This window comes from Cervus elaphus, chromosome 21 (assembly GCF_910594005.1).
Source record: "Cervus elaphus chromosome 21, mCerEla1.1, whole genome shotgun sequence".
Taxonomy (NCBI): Eukaryota; Metazoa; Chordata; class Mammalia; order Artiodactyla; family Cervidae; genus Cervus; species Cervus elaphus.
In genome coordinates this window covers 23,705,280-23,714,702 of record NC_057835.1, presented here as the reverse complement: position 1 = coordinate 23,714,702, position 9,423 = coordinate 23,705,280, and the positions used below count along the sequence as shown (strand labels likewise).

Here is a 9,423-nt window from a genome sequence, read left to right as displayed (position 1 = left end):
GGAGCCGGGATGGGCTCCCAGCCATGGGTGGCTCCGCTCCACAGGACCCCTCCGACCTGTGCCCCCATCAAGTGAATTTGCCTCCACCCACAGAACTGGGCCTGGGGCAGGCGGCCTGTCCACGCCAGCTCCTGGAAAAGGACATGTGACCCTCCAGGGTGTCTTTATGTCACAGTCCTTGAGGTGGCACAAACCCACCCACAGGGGAGACCAAGGCCAGGGTCTGGCCAGCAGCCCCATACCTGGCTGCAAGCCTGTAGCCATGGGGAGGTGGCGAAGAGAACTGACCCCAGGAGGGAGCTCCCTCAGAGATGGGCAGATTTCCCAGGAGCAGTTCTTGAGGAACTTGAATCAAAAAAAATTAACTGTTGTCATAGAGAACTGACTTAGGGACATGGGTTGCAGGAGAGGAAGTGAGATGACTGGAGGGAGTAGCATGGAAGCATTCACACTACAGTATGTAAAATAGATAAACAATGGAAATTTGCCGTATGACCCAGGGAACGCAAACTGGGGCTCTGTAGCCACCTAGAGGGGTGGGAAAGGGTAGGAGGTGGTTCAAAAGGGAGGGGAAATATGTACACCTAACAGCTAATTCATGTCAATGTATGACAAATGAAAACAACATTGTAAAGCAATTATCCTTCAATTAAAAATAAATTTATAAAAAAACATAAACTGATGTCCAAACGAACAGTACAAAGGAGAGAAGAGTGTATGCATGCAGAGCTTTCTGGGATGTCCCCTGGGCTCAGCTGAGCCATGAAGGAGTCAGTCCACACTACACGGGGCCAGTTGAGGTCAGCAGAGGGGTCCAAACCTCCGAACTTGCGTCCAGCAGGAGAGAGCTGGGAAGAATGTAATGGATGTGAGCAGTCCTGGTTCAGGCCAGCCTGGCCTCTGATTGGCTGGTTGGTTCATCCTCCTGGTCATGGGCTTCTTCCCTGAGAAGATCAGGAAATGTCCCGAGGCCTTTCCCGAGGATGAAATGAAGTAATGACTGAGAGGTCAAGTAAGCCCAGCTCAGGCACTCAGGAACCTGTACTTCTCTGAGTGAGCCAAGGAGAAAACTACATGTAGGCATTTTGGGACCATCACAGAGACATTTGGACTGTTTCACAGCTCCCTTCTTTCCAACGCTGCTGCAAATGTAAACACTTCTATCTGACACCCTCACCCAGACCAGCATGCTCTGAAGGCTGCGGCCTCGGGGAGAAAGGATCAGGGCCCCATCCAAGTAGCTCCAAAGGTGTCCCAGCAATCAGGGCGGTGGGGGTGTGGGACCAGCCGGGCTCAGCACACCGCCCACATGGGAGGGAAGCCAGGTCCCCCATAAGAGTGAGACAGTGGGGGAGCCATGGCCAGCAGAGAGGATGCCCCTTCATGAGATGCCCCCTGACATCCTCATCAAAGAAGATCTTTTCAGAAAGCGTTGAATCACTTGAAAATGCTTCAAAGTATATCTGTGTATATGGAACTCACAGTTCTCCTACTAGAGCTGGACTCAGCTCACACCAGACCTTCTGCAGAGTCGGGCCGTGGACCACACTCTAAGCGTCATCAAGGGCATCTCCATGTCCCCTCCCAGCATGGCGTTTCTCCACCTCCCAGAGCTTTGCTCACGACCTAGAATCAGGGAAATGAACCATTTTTAAATACAAATTAGGACTGACTTGATCATCAATTCCCAGGTTATATGGACACACACACACAATGAGAAACATCTATGGTTAAAACAAGACTTTGAAGCAGAGACATTTAAGAACTTGGTTTCCAGAATAAGAAGAAACACTTCAGAACTGAACCAAGGCTCTGCAACGGGGCTCGATTTTTGTTTAAATGCAAGAGCACTGAGGAGAGGCCATACCTAAGTTTTCAGATTTAATGAGAAATGGCAGGATCCCCAGTGAATGCGGGGGTTCTCAGCCAACCCCTGAGAACCCCATACCGATCATTCTTCCATCAACCCCAAAGAGACTTAATCTGGCTCCCTCTCTTTTGACTGAGATTTCTGTCTCCTCTCATCTCCCGAGTTCCTGCTGGTCCCACCCCATCCCTAACCCAGCAGAAGCCACAGTCCCAGCCACAAAGCCAGCTTCTCAAATGAGGCGTTGCCTTCTGCAGAAAACCAACCCATCAGCCCACGGAGATTATAAAACAAGGCTGCTTAGCCGATGTCTAGGCTGTCTCTCCCAAGTCATCAAGAGCAGTCATCTTGTTAAACGCATCCTCTAAGATCAGGGTTAGTCACACTTTGCTTCATAGGTTCCCAGGTCTGAACTGAATGGACATGCTTCAGGGGACTCCAAAAAAGCACTAGAGTCATGAAGTTTCATTGACAGGAATTCCCCTGTCAATGAAACTCTGGGGAATAATAAGTAGAAGCAACAGCGGGCTGGGTCCCTGAACCCCTTGCCTACAATGAGTCCTGAACAATCACTTGAGCTTCAGTTAAGAGATGCTTAGATCTGCCAGGGTTAGAACCTGACCTCCATCAGGAAATGATTTCACCAGGGATGAACCAAAAGAAGGAGATATCTGATTCTAAGCTCTCCCTGATGGAAGTACATTCAAATGTGTAAATTGATAACCTATTAAAGGAAAGAATCCATTGACTCTGTTGACTCTGACCTTCTGAATGTAAGCAAACTGTGCTATTTCTACTCGGTATAAAGCCCAGGGTGGGATGTAAAAGAGAAAGTGAAGGTTCTGCTGATCTTGAGGCTGAAATCCACCGAGCCCTAAAAAGTGATGATGAGCAGCAGGAAAATTAGCAGGAAGCTAATTATCGACAAACTCGAACCCAACACTGACATGTCGAATGATGTCATCATAACTGAAGCGTTGGCGGGACTCTTCATTGTTTAACTGGGTCTCTCCTCGGCACAGGACATGACATCACCTCACGGAACACAATATGGTTCAAGGTAGGCAGATGCTCAGAAACAATAGGGGAGGAAAAAAAAAAAAAACAGAAAGCCTGCTTTCAAAGCTCCAAGGATGTCACTGCAAGGGACACGTGGATTTAAGCTAAAAAAAAAAAAAAAGTGAAGGGAATGTGATGTGCTTTTCGGAAACGTTATGAAGAGTATCCTTCTTGCCTGGGGAGAAAACACTTCCTCCGGCTAACACAGGAAGGAAGGGTAGGCGGATGCCCTGGCAGCCTCGGGGAAGAGGTGACAATTCAGAAGGTTCCCTCAGGACCATCTCTGTTTTCTGTTTGAAGGAGGTGGTGAGGCTGCATGCTCAGGTGTGACACCCGCAGAGTGCCCAGAGGAACAAAGGAAAACAGCAACGGCTCTCCCACATCACCCAGAGGATCAACTTCCCCACCCCGAGTTGTTACATTAGAATGAGCTTTTGTTGTTGTTTAGGTGATGACATGTGTTCCAAGGCAGGCTCTCAAAACCACGTGCTCTCCTTTTTGTAGAACAGTCACATGTGTGTCCCAAGACCAGTGTTCAGCGAAGTGGGGGAAGACACAGGACCCCTTCATTCATTTATCTGTTGTATGCGTTTGTCTGCTTTCAGAACATCACAGGCATTGCACCTAACATGTGCCTGGATTAAATTATCTGGTTTTGACTGAACTAACCCTGAAAAAAAGGACAAGTAGGTTAAAGTCATTTCTTCACAGAAACACTGATTTGAGGATAATGGTAACAGGAAAGGCATAAGCCCACGAGAAGAGCACAGTGCCGCTCCAGCCCCCGCCCATGGGGCTCTGCCATCGAGAGAAGGATGGCAGGATGATCTCGTCATATCTACAGAAAGATGGCCACAAACAAATGTATTCTCTGATCTATGAGATTACAAAAGAATCACTGGAGAGGAAGCTGCAACTAAGCATGCACTGTGGTTGAAAATACGAACTAATGACAGCATGAGTAGTAAGACCATTTAAAATAAGCACATAGAACAAGGAGAGTAAATTGTGAAAATCTTTACAATTTTTAAGGTATTTAAGGTTGGGTATACTCAACGTAGTACTTTATAAACTTTTTTTTTAACTTGAGAAATATTTGTAAATCTCGCTTGGGCTCTCTTGCTTCATAGGAAGAGGGGGAAAAAAAAGCCAAACAGTTGGGGAAACTCTTGCTCTTCCTGGAGACAACATGTCAAGATTATAAACCATTCATTCTTTAGCATGCACAACTGGAAGATGCACATAATTAACTATGTATGTTCCATTAAACAATGGAGCATATCCCCTTCCTATCAAGGATCGGCTGCACCGTTTTGCTGGATAGGATGTATTATTCAGGGTAGGGATCTGTAACACGAGATCCCAAGTTTCAGGGTGGAAGAGCATTGAAGACCTTCTTACTCAGTGTCCACAGAAGGTGTGTCTGTCCTCCAAAGATCAGCCTCGGACACCCAAGCTCCCTGTACACGTTCCCCCCAACCCACCCAGTGCAGCACACATCCTCTGCCTCCAGGGTCAGGAGAGACACGCTGTGGCCAGGCTGGGCAGCCCCTCCCACTTCTGCCCACATCTCTCTGACCAAGGCCTGGCGATGTGGTCCCATCTTGATGTAAAGCACGGAGAAGGGTGGTCCTCCCACAGAAGCAGGTAGGATACTAAGGATGTGCTTCAAACCATCACAATGCATCTCAACACGTCTAAGCTTACACTGTTTGATAAACTGTATTTCAAGAACAAAATGCTGTGAATCTCTCAGTAACAAAAATGCCAGAGAAGTATGCTTTCACAGAAAAGGAAGTAGTAAATAAAAAGAACATTACATTGAAGATAAAATGTGAAGCTGTGAAACTTTGACCACAGTGAAAAAACATCCCCCTGAGTAATGCTCTAGAGACAACATCAGGCCATTAAGTGGGTCATTTGTGGGCAAAGTACTTCAGTGGTGAAGTTAATTCAAGGTGAACAAAGTCTGTAATGTAGTCAATTTTATAAAACGGTGACTTACAATGCTACTTGACAATAAGTCACAAGGAGGAGGGTGGGGGATGAAGGTGGACCTTCTGTGCATCAGTCATGCTCACTGTTCAGAGTACTTTGGAGAAGACAAATGCTGTGAGTGTCCAGGATGAGCACGATCACTTATTTTCCTCAAAGACAGGCATTCTGGATCTGACGGAATTTTCTGTGATGTGCGGCTCATCCAACACGTGCTTTTGACTCTGCCGGCGAGGGAGGGGTAGATGATCAGTACAAGCTCAACAACCCACAGATGACAAACACGCTCAGGAAATTTGGAATAGATAACTTCCTACCCTGACGTAGGCCATCTGTGAGAAACCTGCAGCAAAGAGCACATGTGATGTGAGACAATGGCACCTTGCCTCCGACACGGAAGGCAGAGCAGGGATCACTCTCACCACTGCTCTTCACAGCACACTGGAAGGGTGGAAGCAGGCATGCCTGCTGCCCCCGAGGCTGGAGGGCTGTGCCCAGTGTTAATTTTAAAAGGCATACAGACTGGAAAACAAGAAGTAAAAATGTCCTTGTTTGTAGAGAGCATGATCATCAATGCAGAAAAACTTAAATAATCTACAAAAATCTAGTCGAAGCATATATGAGTTTAGCATGGTTACAGCATACAAGGTCAGTATACAATTATCAGGTATATTTTATGTACTATCAAAGAACAACTGCAATGTCAAACGTTGCATTTATATTAGCATCAAAAATACTTACAAATACATGTAACAATAGGTGCTCAGATGTGTACACATAACACCTCAGAACAATGCTGAGAGAAACTAATGAAGACCTAAATAGAAAGACCTACCATGTCCATGGGCCAAAAAAACTGATACTGTTAAGACATCAATTCTACCCAAATTGCTATATAGATGTGATGCAGGATTTGCATCCCAGCAGGATTTGGGGGGGGAGGCTAACAAGTTGATTTTAAGGCATGCCACCCTCGTGACACAAGGTGAATGTGTATGGCACAATTTTAAGGCATGAGTATGGATGTGAGAGTTGGACTGTAAAGAAAGCTGAGTGCTGAAGAATTGATGCTTTTGAACCATGGTGTTGAAGAAGACTCTTGAGAGTCCCTTGGACTGCAAGGAAGTCAAACTAGTCAATCCTAAAGGAAATTAGTCCTGAACATTTATTGGAAGGACTGATGCTGAAGCTGAAACTCCAATACTTTGGTCACCTGATGCGAAGAACTGACTCATTGGAAAAGACCCTGATGCTGGGAAAGATTGAAAGCAGGAGAAGGGGATGACAGAGGATGAGATGGTTGGATGCTATCACCGACTTGATGGACATGAGTTTGAGCAAGCTCCAGGAGTTGATGATGGACAAGGAGGCCTGGAGTGCTCCAGTCCATGGGGTCACAAAGAATTGGACATGACTGAGAAACTGAACTGAACTGATGCCACCCTCAGTAAACCTCAGGCATTTGGCTTCCCCACCACTCACTTGCTTAAGGTTCCTAAAAATTACCAGAAATGTGTTAATAGCAGTGAGTGTTGAGTATGTATTTCAGGAAAATGTCTTCCTCACTCCCCAGCCCTTTAATGTCCCTTCTTTGCATTCACAGGGGTCTCCAGGATAGGCGCTGCGGAGGAAGGGCTCCAGGCTCCACCTGCTCAGGACACTCCCGGCTCCCTCTCCCTAAGTGTGGGCCACAGAGCATGGGCTGTGCTGCGAACTGCAGAAGGGTGACAGCAGACAGACGCATGGATTCAGAGATAAAACAGACACAAATGTGGGGGGAAAGCAGGATCATGTGATTCACAGTCCAGTGGGGAGACATATCAGAGAGCCAACACTCACTGTGGGAAGTGCTGGAACAGAATGGTCTCCAAGCAGATAACGATTTACTCACCTCTCTGAAGAGCTGTCCTAGGGGACGGTGGGAAGGACAGGCAGGAGTCCTGGAGTGGGGAGATGGCTCTGTGCTGTCAGAGGAGCTGTGCAGAGCAGAAGAGGGGAGAGAAAGTGGTGAGAGATGGTCACCTGTCTGAAAGGTTGGCTACAGTCCCCCCAGAACTTCTCAGCACTCTCCCTACAACCTAAAACTGGTACAACTGGATATAAATTATGTAGAAAAGTAACCTTTGTATTTTCCTTTCATTAAAGTAATTTCATAGTAGATTTGTAATATACTTGGAAATCAATTCTGTGATGTCATCTCCCACAGTTTCCAAATGCCTCCATTATAAAAGGTCCACATTAAGTGAAATACTGTCATCACTATGACATCCAAGCTCTTTAACATGGCAAAACTTCAATTAATTGTGAGTCTAAGAGGAGACTGTTTTGCACACAAAATTAAAGGAAACACTCCTAATCACTTTAATACACCATTGTATCCACAGAAGTACACATCCCAAAGCTGCTCGAACTCTGGACAGTTCTATGACTATTTCTTACACAGCACAGAGTGAGCCCAGTTTTTGATTATTCTATTACTGATCGATTTGATATGAGGTAACTGTTAAGGCTTAATTGCTTCACTCGGAAAAAGCCCTTGGGATGCAGTCCTGCATCTCTTCCACACAAACAACTAAACCTAAGAACAGAAATTACAACCAGTCTCAAGACATACTCAGCAGACTCCATCAGGCCCACAGCTTGTTCTAAGGTATAAAAATATTAAGTTCAAAAAGGCACAAGAATGTAGAGAATGCTCTGAAGCTGGCCAACATTGGACAAAACACACCCCTGATAAATACCTGCTTTCCCTGAGAAAAGTTTGCAAGACTGTACAGTGAGGCCAGTTCCACAACGCATCCTCTGAAATACTAGGGAGGTGCTATGATGCACTTGTAAAGTTCTGGCTAAAGAAATAACATAGAAGAAAGACCTGGGAGTGAGGGTGGGAGCAGGTCACCTCACCACAGTTTCTTGGCAGGTTCGGGATTTCTGCTGATAGGACAGCTCTGACTCGTAATCAGGCTTCTGTCACACTGCCTTCCAGTGGCTTTTTGACTTTGAGGGAACATGAATGGTGGGACCAGGTCTAAAGCCTGGAAAGGAAGAACTGATCTGCTCCCCAAAGGTGCTCAAGAAGCTTCCGGCACATGAAGTCTGCAGAGATGCGTGGACACACCAGACGTGCCAGCAGGGTGTCTGTTCAGCTCAACCTGGTAGACACGAGAGGGGCCAGTGGCTTCTCCTATTAACCACAGACAACCACTCTTTCAGCTGCTTGTCTCTATGATGAGCACCCCAACAATCTCAATGGACCAAATATTTGCCATAGCTTTGACATCTGACAAGTCCCTAAGGTCTCATAGTGAATGTATCTGAATACATCCATCCCCATTTGTTCCCTACAATCCTATTAGAAATGCCACACATGCCCGACAAGACCACACATAGGAATACCAGTTAGCCATTAACTGGCAAACTCACAATCACTATCATTTCATATTAATTACTGTTTTCAAGGAATCTGCTTCAGGATAACACAGTGCCTGCCTTCCTCCAGCATCCTTGACTATGGATTCAAACAGCATCCCAGTCTTCCATTCCATAAAACAAATGAAATAAGGAAACAGAATCAGAGACCTGATTTGGAATTGTTACTCAGGGTCTGTAGAATTTTTCTGCTTTCCATTTTACAATGATAGTACACACACTATAAAATAATTTGTATTAAAAGAATTACTGCTTCTGAAGTGAAACAAGTACATGTTGTAGAATATTGTAGGACTTTTTCCTCCTGGTTGAGCTAACCCATGTTACTGTCTTAATTCAAACAGGGTGTCTCATCTGTATTTAAAGCATAAATTTCTCTCATAGTAAAGATGTAAGAACTAGCCTTTGTTTGCAGTCAAAGAACTTGTCTTTCAAATAAGTAAAAGATTCATTTTGCTGGGATATTCTTCCAGAAAAGCAAGGTCAGGTTGTACCCTAGAGCCACTGTCCTTTGTCAGTATGTCTTTTTTTGGAAGGTTGACTCTTTATCCAGCTTAAAAAATTGCTAGGGGTTTTCCCCATATTCGACTGACAGCCTCCACCCCCACCTCAAGAATGAACGGGGAGGGGGAAAAAATAATAACTATTACAAGTTCCTCTTGCTCTCAGTAACATCATCAAAACCTTGAAGATATCTTACTGCAGACTCCCTCCTGGCATCAGAGCAAAAGGACTGGCAACCTGAGAGCAAGCCCCTCATCCTCCCTTCCTGCACAGCTGTCGTCCCGATCCACACCTGCTCATTCCTGCATCCCCCAGGTTCCCAGACCTCCCTGAAGACCTGGCGTCGGGCTCACCACCCAAGACATTCCCTCACGGCGCGCACAACAAAATTCAGACCTTGACTCACGGTGCAGCACAGCAAAGGGGTGTGAACCCGAGCCAGACAAACCTGGATGGTCACTCGCCGATGTCACAGTTGGAAAGCGGTCGGAGGGCTCCTGGCCGGCAGCCCAGGGAGAGCACGAAGACCCAGCAACCAATCAGCGGCCGCCCAAAGGTTGCCATGACCA

At 46.1% G+C, this 9,423-nt stretch overlaps 1 long non-coding RNA gene across 1 annotated transcript; it reads right to left on the bottom strand.

Moving 5' to 3' along the window:
- Window positions 1-659: 659 nt before the first annotated feature.
- Window positions 660-9,359, bottom strand: LOC122679510. Its single transcript, XR_006336422.1, has 3 exons — window positions 9,251-9,359; window positions 6,813-6,897; window positions 660-1,626 (listed from the first exon to the last, which is right to left on the bottom strand). It is a non-coding gene; the product is annotated as an uncharacterized LOC122679510 (long non-coding RNA).
- Window positions 9,360-9,423: the final 64 nt, after the last annotated feature.